This window comes from Pseudochaenichthys georgianus, chromosome 17 (assembly GCF_902827115.2).
Source record: "Pseudochaenichthys georgianus chromosome 17, fPseGeo1.2, whole genome shotgun sequence".
Lineage (NCBI taxonomy): Eukaryota > Metazoa > Chordata > Actinopteri > Perciformes > Channichthyidae > Pseudochaenichthys > Pseudochaenichthys georgianus.
Window position 1 is genome coordinate 28,512,516 of NC_047519.1, and position 16,873 is coordinate 28,529,388.

The window sequence follows — 16,873 nt, forward strand, 5'->3', positions numbered from 1 at the left end:
GTGACAAAGACTTCGTCAGGTAATATGCAATGGGAGCCTTCCAATGTCCGTGTAGGCCAACCACCATGAACACAAGAGCCTCAGTAGCAGCATCGGTCTCATTGTTTCCATCACCCATGTCTACAAAAGCAGACATTGACTGGTTATGTGGATTATATTGCACATGTTTTCTGATGGCCATGTCATCCAACATGAGTGAAACACATCCATATTTAGCCTGGTCGTCCTGGCATCTTCTCTCCAGCATATCCAGCATCATCTTGTTCAGGCCAGGCTTGCCATCCACCGAACACAGCCACCTGTAAAAAAAAATTGAGAAGTAGCTATTTAACGTACTTGCAACCGTAATTTCCAAAAATGAAATTGAACAACATTAAGACTACCTTTTTGTTGTAGTCTCTCTGAGGTATTTGTATGCCTTTGGACCATGTAGATGGAGTGTGAGGGCACATTCTCTGTGGTCCTTGGAGTACTCATGGCCCTGCTTTGCCTTCAAGTCTATTTGAAGATCTGAAATTGTATGAGAAAAAATTAATAAGTCCCCTTCATATAATAACAAAGGAGTTTAATAAAGAGTGTAAGAGTAAGATGTACATGAATCTCAAAGTGCTACTTTCATCTTCCCTGAGTAGAAATCAAGCCTCTTTGAGTTCTTCATTAATGAGGTTCTTTTCCCTCAAATCCCCCAAAAGACTCCTCACTGTGGTCTCTGCCCTCTTTTCTCTAGCCATGGCATTCTTCCTCTCTCGCTCGAGACTCTCCACTCTTGCTAAAGCTTCATTGAGTCTGGCCTTAAGAGCAGTAGGAGAAGCAGGCGAGACATAGCTATGATCCCAGTAGAAAGAGGGATGAACATGGTTTGAGTGATGTTTCACTTCACACACAACACTTTGACACAACTAGAGTATGGCCCACATTCTTTCTTATAGTCATCACCTGTCAAAGCTACTGCCAGCATCATGCGTGTGTGTGTGTGTGTGTGTGTGTGTGTGTGTGTGTGTGTGTGTGTGTGTGTGTGTGTGTGTGTGTGTGTGTGTGTGTGTGTGTGTGTGTGTGTGTGTGTGTGTGTGTGTGCCAGGAATGCATGTTCAACATGTCTTCAATTGTGTGTGTATGTGTTTATTTGTGAGTGTGTTTAATATGAGTGGCAGCAAACAAGAGAGATTTGACTTTGTCTAGGACCATTATGATATGATGTTGAAAATAGAAATACTCACATCATTAGGCTGAGGTTGTGAGTGTGAGGTTGAAGCTTCTGGGTCGTCCTGAGGGGCCACAGACAGGCTCTCTTCAGCTTTTCTGGAAGTAGACGTAGTCCTGCCCTTTTCTGGCTAAAATGAACACACACACACACACACACACACACACACACACACACACACACACACACACACACACACACACACACACACACACACACACACACACACACACACACACACACACACACACACACACACACACACACACACACACACACACACACACACACACACACACACACACACACACACACACACACACACACACACACACACACACACACACACACACACACACACACACACACACACACACACACACACACACACACACACACACACACACACACACACACACACACACACGTCACCCTGCCCTGTTATTGATAATAGAATATTTACAATATTTACATTTATGAATGCTAATAACCGTATGATGATACACCTACTCTTTGGAGGTGAACCGGGAAGCTGAAGATGGAGGGAATAACACCATCTCTGAGTCGGACAATCTGTCCTGTCCTGTCAAACTCGTCCTGCTTACAATGCTCACTGCAAATCACGGATGACTCGCTTGCAGTGAACCCTTCCCTCCTCAAAGCAACTTCCCACTTCTTTCTCATATCTTTGTCTTTGGGAAACCTTCAAAATAAAAACGGGAGATTTGAGAGTCAACACAAAAACATTTTAAGAAGGAGGTCAATCTTATTTTCTTCCTTCTTCTTCTTCCTAGATAGATTAGATTAGATTTTACTGTATTCATCCCACAACGGGGACATTCACTTGTTACAGCAGCGATTTATAAAGTCTCAGTTGGCCATGAACATAATGTTTGCTGGCTACGATTTCGCTGGCGGACATCAATACAGTACAATAATATTCTATTTACAAAATACAACCAATTATAATGTTGAATCTTACTTGTGAAAAGTAATCCCCCGACCCCTGTTCGCAATCGTCCGCCGATTTGCACAGCAATATGCTGCACAGTGCTCTGGCATCTTGAAACCTCTGCTGTCTATGGGTAGAATGTCTGTAGGATGACCGGTCCAAGATGGCGGCCGTATTTCTTGCGCCCCAGCAGCCAATGCGGCGTCTACTCTTTATATGTCTATGCCACCATGTGCTTTGCTTGACAAACCCCGTGATTTGTCCTCAACCTCTGTGATTGGATGTTGGAGTGGCAGTGCGCGAATTGTACGCTGAGCGACAAACAGCATTTTGAAATGGAATGAAACCCATCGACGGCACACTATTCAAAACAGGAATCGAACGTCTCCCCCCCCTTAGGTCACAGGCTCCTCCAACGGTGTAACACAATAAAACAGATACACAGAAAAAATAGTGCAAGTCAATACAAAAAGAAAATTAGTAAAATAGTAAAAAGTGAAATATTGCAATAAGAGTCTATACAAGGGATTGGAATATGATATATTAAACAAATCATTTCTAAGTAGCAGCCAGATTAATGCTATGGATGTTATTTCAAAGTTCAGGTGTTTAATAGTTTTATGGCCTGTGGGATGAAACTGTCCCTGAGTCTGGTGGTTTTAGTCCGGATGTAAGATAAAATAAGATAAGATAAGATGGTACTTTATTGATCCCAATTTGGGAAATTGTTTTTGTTGCAGCAGCATAAAAGACAAGGCATTTTACAATAAAACAAAACTACAAACAAACAAGAATAGAAAAAAAAGAAAATAGAAAATATAGGCTACGTGTTGAAATAAAAAATATACATGTAGATATTATATATGCAAATATACATATTCAAAAATATATGACAATGGAATATGGAATATCAAATATTGAACAGATTATATATGTGTACAATGTACAGCGATGTTGTATTAGAGAAACTATGGAGCAGAGAGTTCTCTTCCAGCCAGAGGTGATTTATTGTACAGAGTTATTGCAGTGGGCAGGAATGTGTTCCTGTATCGGTCCTTGTGACAGCGGAGCTGCAGCAGTCTGTTGGAAAAGGAGCTCCGTTGACTGTCCAGCTGCAGGTGGAGAGGATGGGTGGGTTATCCATCATGGACAACAGCCTGTTCAGTGTCCTCCTCTCCACCACAGCTTCAAAGGGGTCCAGCTTGATGCCGATGACAGACCCGGCTTTCCTGATCAGTTTATTGATCCTGCTGGTGTCACCGGCTCTGATGCTGCCCCCCCCCCCCCAGCAGACCACAGCAAAGAAGAGTGCACTGGCCACAACAGACTAGAAGATCTCCAGCATCTTGCTGCACACGTGGAAGGATCTCAGCTTCCTCAGAAAATAGAGTCTGTTCATCCCCTTCTTGTACACAGCGTCAGTATGAGGGCTTTCTTTAAGGTTAACCTGGTATTTTTACTCCACTACATTTATTTTAGTTACTTTACAGATTCTGATTAATGATGTGAAATATAAACAACCCTTAAAGCAGACTTTAGTTACACCTGAGTAAAATACAGGGAAGGTGATTGTCAAGTGCCAACAATCAGGAGAGATATTTGATTGGAGGACTGGCTTATCTAAAGCCAGTTGAGTAGCACTTGAAATGTTTGGCTCTATGAAACCTGATGTACTTATATGATTCTGTTTTCTTCAAGCTTGTATTTTGTTGGTTGAACGCACTTATTGTAAGTCGCTTTGGATAAAAGCGTCAGCTAAATGCAATGTAATGTAATGTAATGATTGTTGGTGCTTGATATATTTGTCTGCAGATCCCTATAAAGTATATACATTACTCGTTATTCTCTACAAATTAATTAGTTAATTAAAAACTGTATATAATTGCTATTTTGGACATCCCTTTTCAAGATTTCAATATTACTCTAAACGTGTAATAACGTGCTTTAACCAGTAGGTGGTTTGGGTTAAAAAGCTGTCAAGTTTACAGTGTTAACAAAATAAAATATACTGCTGTTTCTGGTTTAGTTTACGACCGATATATTCTGTTATTGTTTTGATATTTGTAACACAAAAGCGATGGAAAAACCCCACAGCAACACAGAAAAGATAGTCTTAACATGAGTAGTTAATAAAAAACAATAATATCAAAACAAATTATTACTACTAACTTTATTGTGAAATTAAAACAGAACGGTAAAATAATAGTTTCCGGTCTATTTTGAGGCCAGATCTCTGTAGATAAAGAAACTACGACAGATGTGTACTATTTACAATGCATTCATGTGATGACTTTCAAGGAGTAAAGAAAGCACTGCTGAATAAAGTATGATTTATCTTTTACGAAACGTTTTTTTCATATGGAATGCAGTTGGAGGTCAACCAATCACAGAGCTTGAGGCAACGCGGAACAATAGCTGAGGATTCTGGGTAGTGTAGTGTCTTCGGCCATCCTAAACTGAACAAATCTTTGTTTCTCCGAATCGAAGGGGGAAATTACAAAAGTATTGTACACAACTTAAACCAATCAATGTTGTGTAATCAACAAGGATAATCTGGTGTTTTTGAGTTGATCAGTAATGCAGATAGGACTGTAAAATCAATCGACAGTAAGGATAATACTTACTTCCGGGGTAAAATTCTCCGTTATCCAATGGGAATGGATGCTCACATTGCTCTCCGTAATACAATAAAGGGGACATGATCAAATAGGAATATAATGTTCTTTTAAAAAACGTTAACTAAAGGGAACAATCTATTGGACACAGCTGAAGCTCTGGCCTTCCTTAAAAACTAACTCATTTAATAAAAATCACAGTTGTATTACACACAATGCACTGTTTTTTTAGAACAAAAAATCGTAACTAATGCACCATAATACATTCTGACGAAAAATTAAAATTATTATGAATACAAATAAAATAAAAGAAGCCTCCCGTGAGTTACTACAAGCTATACAGTAGATTTTAAAAACGTTTTATAGAATAAAAGCTCCCTGAAGGACGTTGTAGAAATGCGTGTGTGCACCACGACAAAGGAGCCTCATTCACTTTACATTGGGCTTGTTTGCGTGGTGCAGATAGGTAAATGTAACAAAGTTCGTGAGTCCACCACGCAATGCGGTGTTAAGGAGTCGTGGTGGAGTCACGCATTCTGGTGAGATCAGGTTGATCCAGATAGGCTCTCCATTGCCAACTTGCCGCTCTATCTTTTAATACCCTTTTGTAACCACAAGGTGGCACTATGGGTGCAGCAGTCTTTGTAACAAAATCACAGTGTGACTGTGAAGTGATTATCATCCCTCAAAAATGTATCTCTTTAGGTACTTCTAACTTTATCTTTAAAAAGTAAACTTATCTTTAAATACAGTGCTGAGCTCCTTTAAAAGAAATATATATATTCCCATATACTCAATGGCAGAACATTATATTTTCATGCCGTTTAGGACATTGTATTTTCACTGTGCTAAAAAATAAACCCAGTAATAAGTAACTGGAGTTACGGGGAAAACATCTACAAATGTTATGATTAAGAGCAACTGCAACATCATGCAAACACATTTGAGCTGCTCTGAATAACCCAACACTTTGTTCATTCAGCGCCCCTGACTTATGACCATTACAGTTTGTACCAGAGTGTACTCCTTTACTCAAAGTGACTATTACAAACTCAACCATGCAAAGCATGGATGTATAGAGAAGACACAGATGCAAAGATACATGTTGTTGTTATACTCTGTTATAGGCTGTCTTGTAAATGTATACATTTAAAAAAAAAAAAATCGATGTACAGCCCAACATGTCCTACCAGGCTGGAGATTCAAACCCACAAAAACAATAAAATAATAATTCAAAAAATAATAACAGTAGGGAGACAGCTTCGGGGGACGTGAACATGTTTTAATTATAATTATAATAATTTAAATAATACAATTTAAAAAAACGAAAATGGAATAAATAAAATAATAATATATTTAATAGATAATACAATGATAAAAACTCACTTATAAAGATATTTATAAAAAAATGTTTGTACTAAAACAAAACAAATAAAGTAATGTAAAACATCCTTGATTCAAAAACCTTACCTTAAAGTTTAAACAGACGTTACAACAACCATCAGGGGAAGTGTTAGGAGATGTGGGAAGTTTTTTTTTTTTCTTTGAACATGCTTGGACCAGGGGTGTCAAACTCAAGGCCTGGGGGCCAAATCCGGCCCATGACTTCATTTGTATGTGGCCCCACAAGAGCTTGCAAAGAATGTTATATGTTCATTATACAGTTAAATTATGATTTACAGAAGCATGTTGCCAATAAACTACATGTCCCACAATGCATCTCAAATTTGACTTTTTTCTTAGAATTTGCCTTTTTTCTTAGAATATGCCTTTTTCTCAGAATTTGACTTTTCTTTCAAAATTCACTTCTTTTAAAAAAAATGGCACTTCTTTTTTCCAGAATTTGGCTTTTCTTTTAAAATCATTTTGTAACATTCTCACTGAAGAGACTTGCAATTATTTGCCCTAGACTTCTGCTTTCAGGCGTAGTTAATTATGAAGTTATTACCCTATCTGATAATAATCCAATGCAGAGGCAATAATGTAATATATAATACATTATTTTATATATATATATTTATATGTATTTGTATATAGTCTTACAGTTACAACCGGCCCTTTGAGAGCAGCCATAATGCTGATGTGGCCCGCAATGAAATTGAGTTTGACACCCCTGCTAGACTGAGGTTAGGACCGCCTACCTCATTGGCATACGGAAATAAATACATGTAAGTGAAAATAAATGTAGAAATACATTAAATATATAACTTATATATTTTTATTTATGTCCATTTTTATTTCGACATGTATTTATTTATTCCTGTATTTACTTCCACATTTATTTATTCTTGTATTTGTTTGTTCTGTCCTCCATACCTGTGAGCTCGTTATGTGCATAAAGGTACAAATTCATTCAAATCACATCACAGCAAAACCTTTAGTTGCAGATCATTGTTTTAAAAACATATGTTACATTACATTATATTGCATTTAGCTGACGCTTTTATCCAAAGCGACTTACAATAAGTGCGTTCGACCAACAAAATACAAACTTCAAGAAAACAGAATCATATAAGTACATCAGGTTTCATAGAGCAAAAACATTTCAAGTGCTACTCAACTGGCTTTAGGTAAGCCAGTCCTTTATTAGTATATAAGTGCTTTGTTAATAGTTCTATTGCTCGAAGTGGAGTCGAAAGAGATGAGTTTTCAGTCTGCGCCGGAAGGTGTGTAAGCTATCTGCTGTCCTGATGTCAATGGGGAGCTCATTCCACCATTTTGGAGCCAAGATAGCAAACCCACGTGTTTTTGCTGATGGGAACTTGGGTCCCCTTCACAGCAAGTGTGCAGCGAGCCGTTTTGTTGATGCAGAGTGGAGTGCACGTGCTGGGGTGTACGGTTTAACCATGTCCTGGATGTAGGAAGGGCCAGATCCATTCGCAGCATGGTACGCAAGTACCATTGTCTTGAAGTGGATTCTAGCAGTTACCGGAAGCCAGTGGAGGGAGCGGCGGAGCGGCGTGGTGTGGGAGAATTTAGGAAGGTTGAAGACCAGACGAGCCGCTGCATTCTGAGCTGCAGGGGTCGGATGGCACATGCAGGTAGACCAGCCAGGAGGGAGTTGCAGTAGTCTAGGCGTGAGATGATGAGAGCCTGGACCAGAACCTGCGCTGCTTTCTGGGTCAGCTGAGGACGTATCCTCCTGATGTTGTAAAGCGCGTATCTGCAGCAGCGGGTTGTAGCAGCGATGTTTGCAGTGAAGGACAGGTTGTTATCTAGGATCACGCCCAGATTCCTTGCAGTCTGGGTCGGGGAAACAACAGAGGTGCCGATGTTGATTGTTAGGTCAAGAGTGGGACAATATTTTCCCGGAAGGAAAAGCAGTTCAGTCTTGTCAAGGTTGAGCTTGAGCTGATGAGCAGACATCCACTGAGAGATGTCAGCTAGACAAGCAGAGATGCGTGCGACGACCTGGGTCTCTGAGCGGGGAAAGGACAGAATTAATTGGGTGTCGTCAGCGTAGCAGTGGTATGAAAAACCATGCGGGCTAATGACAGATCCGAGCGAGTTTGTGTACAAGGAGAAGAGGAGGGGACCAAGAACAGAGCCCTGAGGGACCCCTGTAGTTAATTGACAAGGGTCGGACTCCGACTCTCTCCAAGTAACCCTGTAGGTGCGGTCTTTGAGGTATGAGGTGAGGAGGGAAAGTGCAGACCCTAAAACTCCAAGTTCTTGAAGAGTGTGAAGGAGGATCTGATGGTTCACCGTGTCGAATGCAGCAGACAGGTCCAACAGGATGATGACAGAGGAGAGGGAGGCTGCTTTAGCCGTGTGCAGTTCCTCAGTGACAGCAAGGAGGGCAGTTTCTGTGGAGTGACCTGCCTTGAAACCAGACTGGTGCGGATCCAGAAGGTTGTTCTGATGGAGATAACAGGAGAGTTGTTTAAAGACAGCGCGTTCAAGTGTTTTAGACAGGAACGGGAGGAGAGAGACAGACCTGTAGTTTATAACATCAGACGGGTTGAGAGAGGGTTTCTTTAGGAGAGGGTTTACTCTTGCCTCCTTGAGACTGTTTGGAAAGTGACCAGAAGTTAGAGAAGTGTTGATGAAATGGGTGAGAAACGGTAGAATATCAGGAGCGATAGTCTGAAGGAGGTTTGAAGGGATAGGGTCCAGAGGACAGGTGGTAGGGCGGGCAGAGGTAATGAGGGTAAGAACCTCACTTGGAGAGAGAGGGGAAAAGGAGGTCAGTGTGTGGGTGAAAGGAGGGTCTGGTGACCCAGCGGTGAGTAAAGGTGAGTCAGAAAAAGAAGAGCGAATATCATAAACCTTTTTTTCAAAGTGGTTAACAAAGTCGCTTGACAGAAGGGAGGAGGGGGAAGGGGCTTTGGGGGGGTCCAGGAGGGTGGAGAAGATGGAAAATAGTTTTTTAGGATTGGAATAGGAAGATTGGATCTTATCTTGAAAGAAAGTGCTTTTTGCCTGAGAGATCGAAGCAGAGAAAGAGGAGAGGAGAGCCTGATAGGTTAGGAGGTCGTCATGGTGTTTGGATTTCCACCGTTTCCGCTCTGCTGCCCGAAGAACGGTTCTATTAGCAAGCAGTGCGTCATTTAGCCAGGGAGCAGGAGGGGACTGGCGAGCCTGCCGAGATGCAGGGGCGGATCTACCGGGGTGGCATGGGGTGGCAACTGCCACCCTAAACAATAGCCTTGCCACCCCAGCTGCCACCCCAGTTGGCATCTTTGTTTTGAAAGAAAAGTTGTGGCTCATCGGACATTTATGAGAGAAAGTCTCTAATGTCCGAGTGCAAGTGAATGCACCACAAGATGCACGTCATGTAACCCCCCGGTCCTGGCACGAGAGTGGAAATATGATTGGTGGCGAATTCACTTGAACGGGGGAACGGCGCAAAACGAGAAGCCTTTCGTTCGGACCCAAGCACTGAAGGAATGAGGTAGTTGCGGTCTACACTGACTGAGAAGAGACTGTCAGTTTGGCTGTACTCAGCATTGAATCAAAACGCACTACAGCTGTTGATCTTAATAAGTTTGTGAGGCGTTTTGCTGAACAAAATGGTAATCGCTGCATTCAGCTGTAATAGACATGCCAACTTGATGCTCTGCTCACGGATGACTCGATGAGCATAACAAACTGTTAAGATGATGACCTTGAATGCGTGTATATATATTTTTTCTTTGTGGGGGTCTGCCCCCAAAAAACAGTTTTAAGTCCTGAGAAAGTAAAATCAGACAGCGTGTAAAACTACACTGCCCAGCCAACAGAAAGTAACCACTTTGATTTAACTAGGCCAGTAGGTAAGGACCTTCCACTGGATAATAACTGCAGCAATGTTTATGTTTTAGCTGAATACATGTTTTTTTAACCCTAACTGATGCAGTTAGTCATTTCTTTAATGTTTGTTCTTTCTGATGTAAAGTCAAGGTTGTAACTGTATATCAATAATTATATAATTACTTGTTTTTCAAATTTGAAGGAGGGTGAGCAAGCATCTTGATGAATATTCATCATTAACTCCTCCAAAAAATATAGTTTATTCAATAATAAATGAATATGTGAATCATAACAGTTCTTCACTATATCTGTAAAGCGTCTTTGAGCACCTGTAAAAACGCTAACAAATTAAATCTATTATTATTATTTATTTATTAACAGTGATTGACAGCTGATAGGAATAATATGATTGTTAATAGTATCATATTCATTCAGACAAACATCGATGAGACAGTTAATTAATGTACTCATTGCAGCAGTCTGCATATATTTGGTACCCCTGCTGGTCGAAGAGTGAGACAAACTCATTCAGTTATTGTTCAGTTAAAATTCATTAAATTACGTCTGCCACCTTATATGTAAGGCTTTACTGATGTGCCACAATAATATCACCTATGTGATTGATTTAAAATATTAATATTGTGGCTTTCCAAGTTAAGATTGATTGTAGGGGTGTAACGGTTCACAAACATTTACGTACCTCGTTTTTAGGTCACAGTTCGGTTCGGTACGTTTTCGGTACAGCAGAAACAATTATCACAAAACATTAAATATTTTTTTTTAATTATTATTAAACTGTGACTAATATATTCAAATAAATACAAAATATAGTAAAATAAATATTAAGGTGCAGCATTTCGATGAACTGAAATAATCTGTATTTGAACTGTACTACCTAAGCAGCCAGCTTGACATTAGGACTTGCTTGTCATTGTATTTTCATGTTGTTTAAAGAAAGATGAACTTGTCCACATTGCTTGCTGAAATGGCAGATCTGCTGGCACTAGCAATGTCTCCTGCTGTGGAGAACACCCTCTCTAGGGACAGAGGTAGTAGCAGATACAGCCAGGTAGCGCTTTGCTAACATGGCAACATAAGGATATTTGGCGTTTGTAATAGCTTTGGCTCGGTCTGAACCTTCTGCGAGTGGTGGAGGCTTACATGCTAGTGGGAGTTGGGTTTGCACTTCAGTCTTTTTTCTTTTGGTACCGGTGATATTCACATTCGGGTGATGCCTTTTCAAATTAGTGTGATGTATTGCCAGCCGCGTAACCAATGTTAGTTGAACAATGCCAGCAAACAGCTTTGGTTCGGTCCACCTGTCTTTGTCCGTCATCCTTGTACGTAACTGCGAAACCAAAATGTTCCCAAACCGGAGACTTCAATGATGCTGGGGGATTTTCAGCTCAACTTTATCTGCGTTCGCCATTTCGACAGTTCCTCAAATTACTGACTACATTTGAACGCATTCCTGTGACCAGCTCTCATAGTATGCCTCTCGTCCAATGAAATTAAATGATAGATTACTTCCAGAAAGTTGTTCATGTTCTCAATTTTTTACGTTTAACGCTATATTCGTTCGGTACACACGTGTACCGAACCGAAGGGCCCGTACCGAATAATTTAAGTACGGGTACGTGTACCGTTACACCCCTAATTGATTGATATGATTGCGATTTAAATCAGCATATACTTCTGTCAGGGGATGCCACCCCTCAAAATCTCCTGCCACCCTCTTGCCACCCCATGAATATTTGTCTAGATCCGCCCCTGCCGAGATGTGAGAGGACAGAGAGAGTCCAGAGAGGATGAGAGAGTAGAGAGGAGAGTTTCTGCAGCAGAGTTTGGAGGTATGAGTTGGAACGAGTCAGAGGAAGGGAGGGCTGAGAGCACCGATGAGGCAAAGGTAGAGGGGGAGAGGGAACGAAGGTTACGGCGGACAGGTGCAGGATGAGAAGAGATTAGTTCGTTATGTTTGGAAAGGGGTAGAGAGAATGAAATGAAGAAGTGATCGGAGGTGTGGAGCGGGTTTACAGAGAGGTTAGAAGTAGTGCAGTTCCTTAAGAATATGAGATCAAGGACATTGCCAGCTTTATGAGTTGGTGGGGATGGAGACAGTGAGAAAGCAAAGGCGGTTAACAGAGATGTTAGTTCGTCTATCTTCCCTGTCTGGAGGTTGAAGTCTCCGAGAAGTACAGCGGGAAGGCCAGTTTCAGGGATGTGTGAGAGGAGATTATCTAATTCCTCCAAGAAGTCCTCCAAGAAGTCCCCCAAGGCGCCTGGTGGACGGTAGAGAACAACAATGGTTAATTGTATAGGATGGGTTACTGTGACGGCATGGAATTCAAAGGTGGAAGGAGTGAAGTTAGGTAGCTTGAAGAGGGAAAAGCTCCATTTGGGAGAGAGCAGGAGACCAGTGCCACCTCCTCTGCCAGTGGGTCTGGGTGTATGGGAGAAGGAATATGCTGTGGAGAGAGCTGCTGGGGTGGATGTGTTGGATGGAGTAATCCACGTCTCAGTGAGAGCAAGGAAATCCAGAGACTGCAGGGAAGCGTAGCCAGAGATGAAGTCAGCCTTAGGAACAGCTGACTGGCAGTTCCACAGGCCGCCTGAAACTAGATGTTGGATGTCAGTGGAGCATGTGGAATAGACAAGAGCAGGCCAGTTATATCGATTACGAGATACACGGGGCCAGTGATAATTGCGAGAAGACACAAACAGGAATGGAGAAAATACACATGATTATAGCCTGAAGGGCTAAACAACCAAATAAAATAAAACACCAGCGATACTTAGCTCAATCAAAGTAGGATTTGCCTCGTCTTTGCCACCCTCGTGACTCCAGCAGGACTCCTTTGTCTTTGTCAGTCTTTGACTCCAGCAGGACTCCTTTGTCTTCGTCTGTCTGATGCTCCAGGAAAGTGCTACCTAAAATGGACACCTGATTGCTGAGTTCTCACAGCTGTGGGGCCACGTCCCTTTAATTAGTTAACTCTCTGCAGCTGGTGGCCCTCAAAAGGAAATCTAGACTGGCTCCCTCCTGAGTTGTTATTGTCTTTTCAGTGGCCCAATGGTTTTACAATTACATTAAACCCTAAGTTATAAAGTTATGAGTTTAACCCTTAATAGAGTTACACCTACTCAATAAAGCTTTCAGTATTCTACAAATGTTTAAATCAAAGTTAACCCTAGCAGTCAGTTAGTTCAGTTTTAAAGTTTCAGTCAAATTACTTTGAAACCCAAGTTTCTGCCTGACAGATACTGTAGCGGTTTTGAGATTTAAAATCCCAATTTCAGTCAGATCAACTACAGAGCATTTATACAGAGTACACACACTGAAACAGAGAAGTCTAAAAACAGAATATTACTCACACAATTCTAGAAGTCACCAGTTGTTATCCTGTCAAAATCGAGTTGCACACTGGCAGGTCAGTGATCAGGATGAGATTTAAATACAGTTTCTGGGGGGGAAGTGGCCGCAGATCAGAGCTGATGGGCCTCAATCGAGACTGGCTCCCTCCTGAGTTGTTATTATTTACTTTTTCAAACAAAGTGCATGCAAGACTTGTTATGGTATGGACAATAAGTTCGTGCCTTTATGACGTTTTTTTGAGTGGGTATTGTGCAGCTACAATGATAGGTTAGCCTTTTAAATATAAAAGTATGTCATTTTTTTTAAAGTGTTTTGCCTGTCATCTTGGTGACTGACATGACAAAAGATACATTCAGGCATTGACTGATGCAGCTTGCTTTAGACCAGGGGTGTCAAACTCAAGGCCCGGGGGCCAAATCCGGCCCGCGACTTCATTTCCTGTGGCCCCACAAGAGTTTGCAAAGAATATAATAGGATTGTTATACGGTTACTTGGCGATTTACAGAAGCACGTTGCCCATAAACTACATGTCCCACAATGCATCTCAAATGTGACTTTTTTCTCAGATTTGAATTTCTTTCTGCAAAATGTCTTTTTAAAATCATTTTGTGACGTTCTCACTGAAGAGACTTGCCCTAGACTTCTGCTTTCAGACCGAGTTAAATATGAAGTTATTACCCTATCCCAGGGGTGGCCAACCAGTCAGAGGTTAAGAGCCACATTTTTTCTCTGTTACTGCAAAGAGCCACATCAAACACAGTCACTGATACCGCTTGTTTCAGTTTTTTGTTTTCTGGAGACAAGATTTCAACCACGTCACTGATGCATTTTTGTGGCATTGGGATATATATGTTTTAAATCCTCTGGAGCAGAGAGAGGAGCTGTGGATTATTGTTATTGATTAATGCATCAGTGTTTCTTAGGGTCAAAAACACTAAACTCACAACTTAAAATGAAAGCGTTTAGTTTATTTAATAAAAGAGCACATGTTCAATGTGAAAAGTGACAGTAGTCATAGATTATTTGCAATTTAGTGCTACATATATATTTAAAACAATTAAATAATATATATATATATATATTTTTTTTTAAACACCTTGAATTTAAGGGGGGGCGCGGGGCTCCGTTGGCGGGGCGCAGCGCCCCTCCAAGACAATGGTAGGGAAAACACTGGATAGTCAGACGTCAGAATTATCAGCATTCGATACTTAACAGACCTACTAAATATCAGGTTTAACTGTCAGGAGTAGTGTTATCACGATACCAACATTTTGGTTTCGATACCAAGTCAAGAATTGCGATTCTGATTCTTTTTCGATACTTTTCTTAAAAAGAGGGAAACAGTCTTAAATGTAATTATTGTGCTTTATTTCACACCAGAACCATAACACACACTTTTAAACAATGAGAACAATAAATAAAATAAATGACAATAATTCGTATTAAATACAATTAATACATGTCTCACAGACGGGCCTCGTGGTGTCCGTAGGCTTGCCCTCACTGTCAGAGATATCGCTCAAATACTTCCACATTTCGCTTCTGGCATCTTTTTTGTCAACAAGCCGAGGCGCAGCGGCAGTTGCACTCCCACTTGCAGCATGCTTCTCGTTTTCTCACATGCTCTGGCAGCTAGCGCGTGCACGAGAGAGGGGAGGGACTTAGAGCGTGCTTGAGAGGGCGGGACTGCAGGCACGCTGCAGTGCAGGGAGTGGAAGCAGAGCGCTGAACACACACGGCTCTTATTAAACGGCGCTTTCTCACCGGACTACTTTCCCCCGTCATTCTTAAAGTACTGATACTAATGAAACGGAGGAATCGTAACGTTTTTAACGGCAGAGTATCGCGGTACCTTTCAAGTATCGGCAGTGGTGTAGTGGGGATTTTTTTACTGGGGGGACGCTATTTTAAATTAGGTAATCCCAAACAATGCCAAACAAGTGCTCACACGCGCAGTGCACTCACAAAACGGGCAGACAGGTCCACAGAAACTACCGGTATGCTTAGTCCTACTTTACTTACTGTACTGCAAAAAGCAGACGGCGCTGTGCTCAACAGACACACACAGACTCAAAACCATGGACACACTGGCACATACGTTACATAAACAATGTATAGGCCTAAATTGCATAAACTACAGTATTGCAACTAAGCAGACAGCGCTGCTTTTCTCTCTCTCTATCTCCACTTTCAAAATCTATTTAAAACTCATAACAAACAAACAAAATTCCCAAAGTTGTCCTGAAATTAACTTATTAAATAAACAAAACGAAAAATATATATAGCCTACTAATGCAAACATTGAATCTGGACTGGAAATTATTCTGATTAGGCCTAGCCTACATTGCAAATAAGCAGACAGCGCTGCTTTCTTTTCACACACACACACACACCCCTTGCGTTTTGAAGACTGATACATCAGATATGGATGAACAAACTTTGCAGCCCAGTTTCCCAGCTTTGCAGTCTATCCACGGGAATGTCTCTTGTTTCCTCCGCCACATCTCCGACCTCCGTCCATACCTCTGGGAAAGGTGAGCTTGAGCTAGCCAGGGGAACGTTTCTAGCGCAGCTAACGTGCACGTTAGCTAGCATTATCCACGTCTTTAGGCGGCTCTTCTGATGATGTACTGTAGTACTAGTAGCAGCTTCACTTGTAGCTTCGGTGCTGCTAGACTCTTTCTTCTTGTGAATTATATTCTTTTTAGAAAAGAAGTCAAGTAAAAAATGTTTGCCTGCCATTATAGAGCTTTTTCGTTAGCGTTCTTGAGGGAAAGAGCTGCCGCAAAATCGTGGGTGTGTCACTGACACACCCCCAGCTCGCCGCGGGGTCACGAGCGTGATGACTAATCATAATTCTTTAAGGAAATCGTTTTTATTTTTTATTATAATTACTGTGAAATGTATTATGTTTTTGTCATTATTACAAAAAATACACACTTGCAACTGATAAGACTGGCAATGATTTTATATTTATTAGACTATTACAAAAAAGATCATGCTCCAAATAAGTGGGGGTACGGCGTACCCCCTCGTCCAACGCCCACTACATCACTGAGTATCGGTACACCGTGCAACACTAGTCAGGATTCAGTGTCTCTCCCCCAAACTCACACATATGCGGCTTTCACACCAGCGCTTTTCAGTTTCTAGCTCCGAGCGGGAGCTTTTCTGGTTCAGCTCCGGTTTCCCTTTTCAGCTCCTGCTCTGTCCACACCGCCCACTGGCGCCCCAGAGCTGCCCCTGCTGCGTCATGACGTCACCGTTTACATCGCTGATTTGCTCCCCAACGGCACACATTACGGCGCTCACAACAACAACAACTGCGTCGGGTCGATGATCGTGTTGCTTTTAATCACACGAAGCCAGAATAAATTAAATAACGACTTCTCCAACCTTATGCTTTTCTCCAGAGTGCCGTGGTTCATTGTTTATTACAACACACTCTCACTCCCTAAGCGTCCAATAGCGACGTTTGGTCAGTGTCCGTGGCGTCCAAT

At 41.5% G+C, this 16,873-nt stretch overlaps 1 long non-coding RNA gene across 1 annotated transcript; it reads right to left on the reverse strand.

Moving 5' to 3' along the window:
* Positions 1 to 1,222: 1,222 nt before the first annotated feature.
* On the reverse strand, positions 1,223 to 2,307 carry LOC139435573 (uncharacterized). Its single transcript, XR_011644805.1, has 3 exons — positions 2,184 to 2,307; positions 1,712 to 1,904; positions 1,223 to 1,331 (listed from the first exon to the last, which is right to left on the reverse strand). It is a non-coding gene; the product is annotated as an uncharacterized lncRNA (long non-coding RNA).
* Positions 2,308 to 16,873: the final 14,566 nt, after the last annotated feature.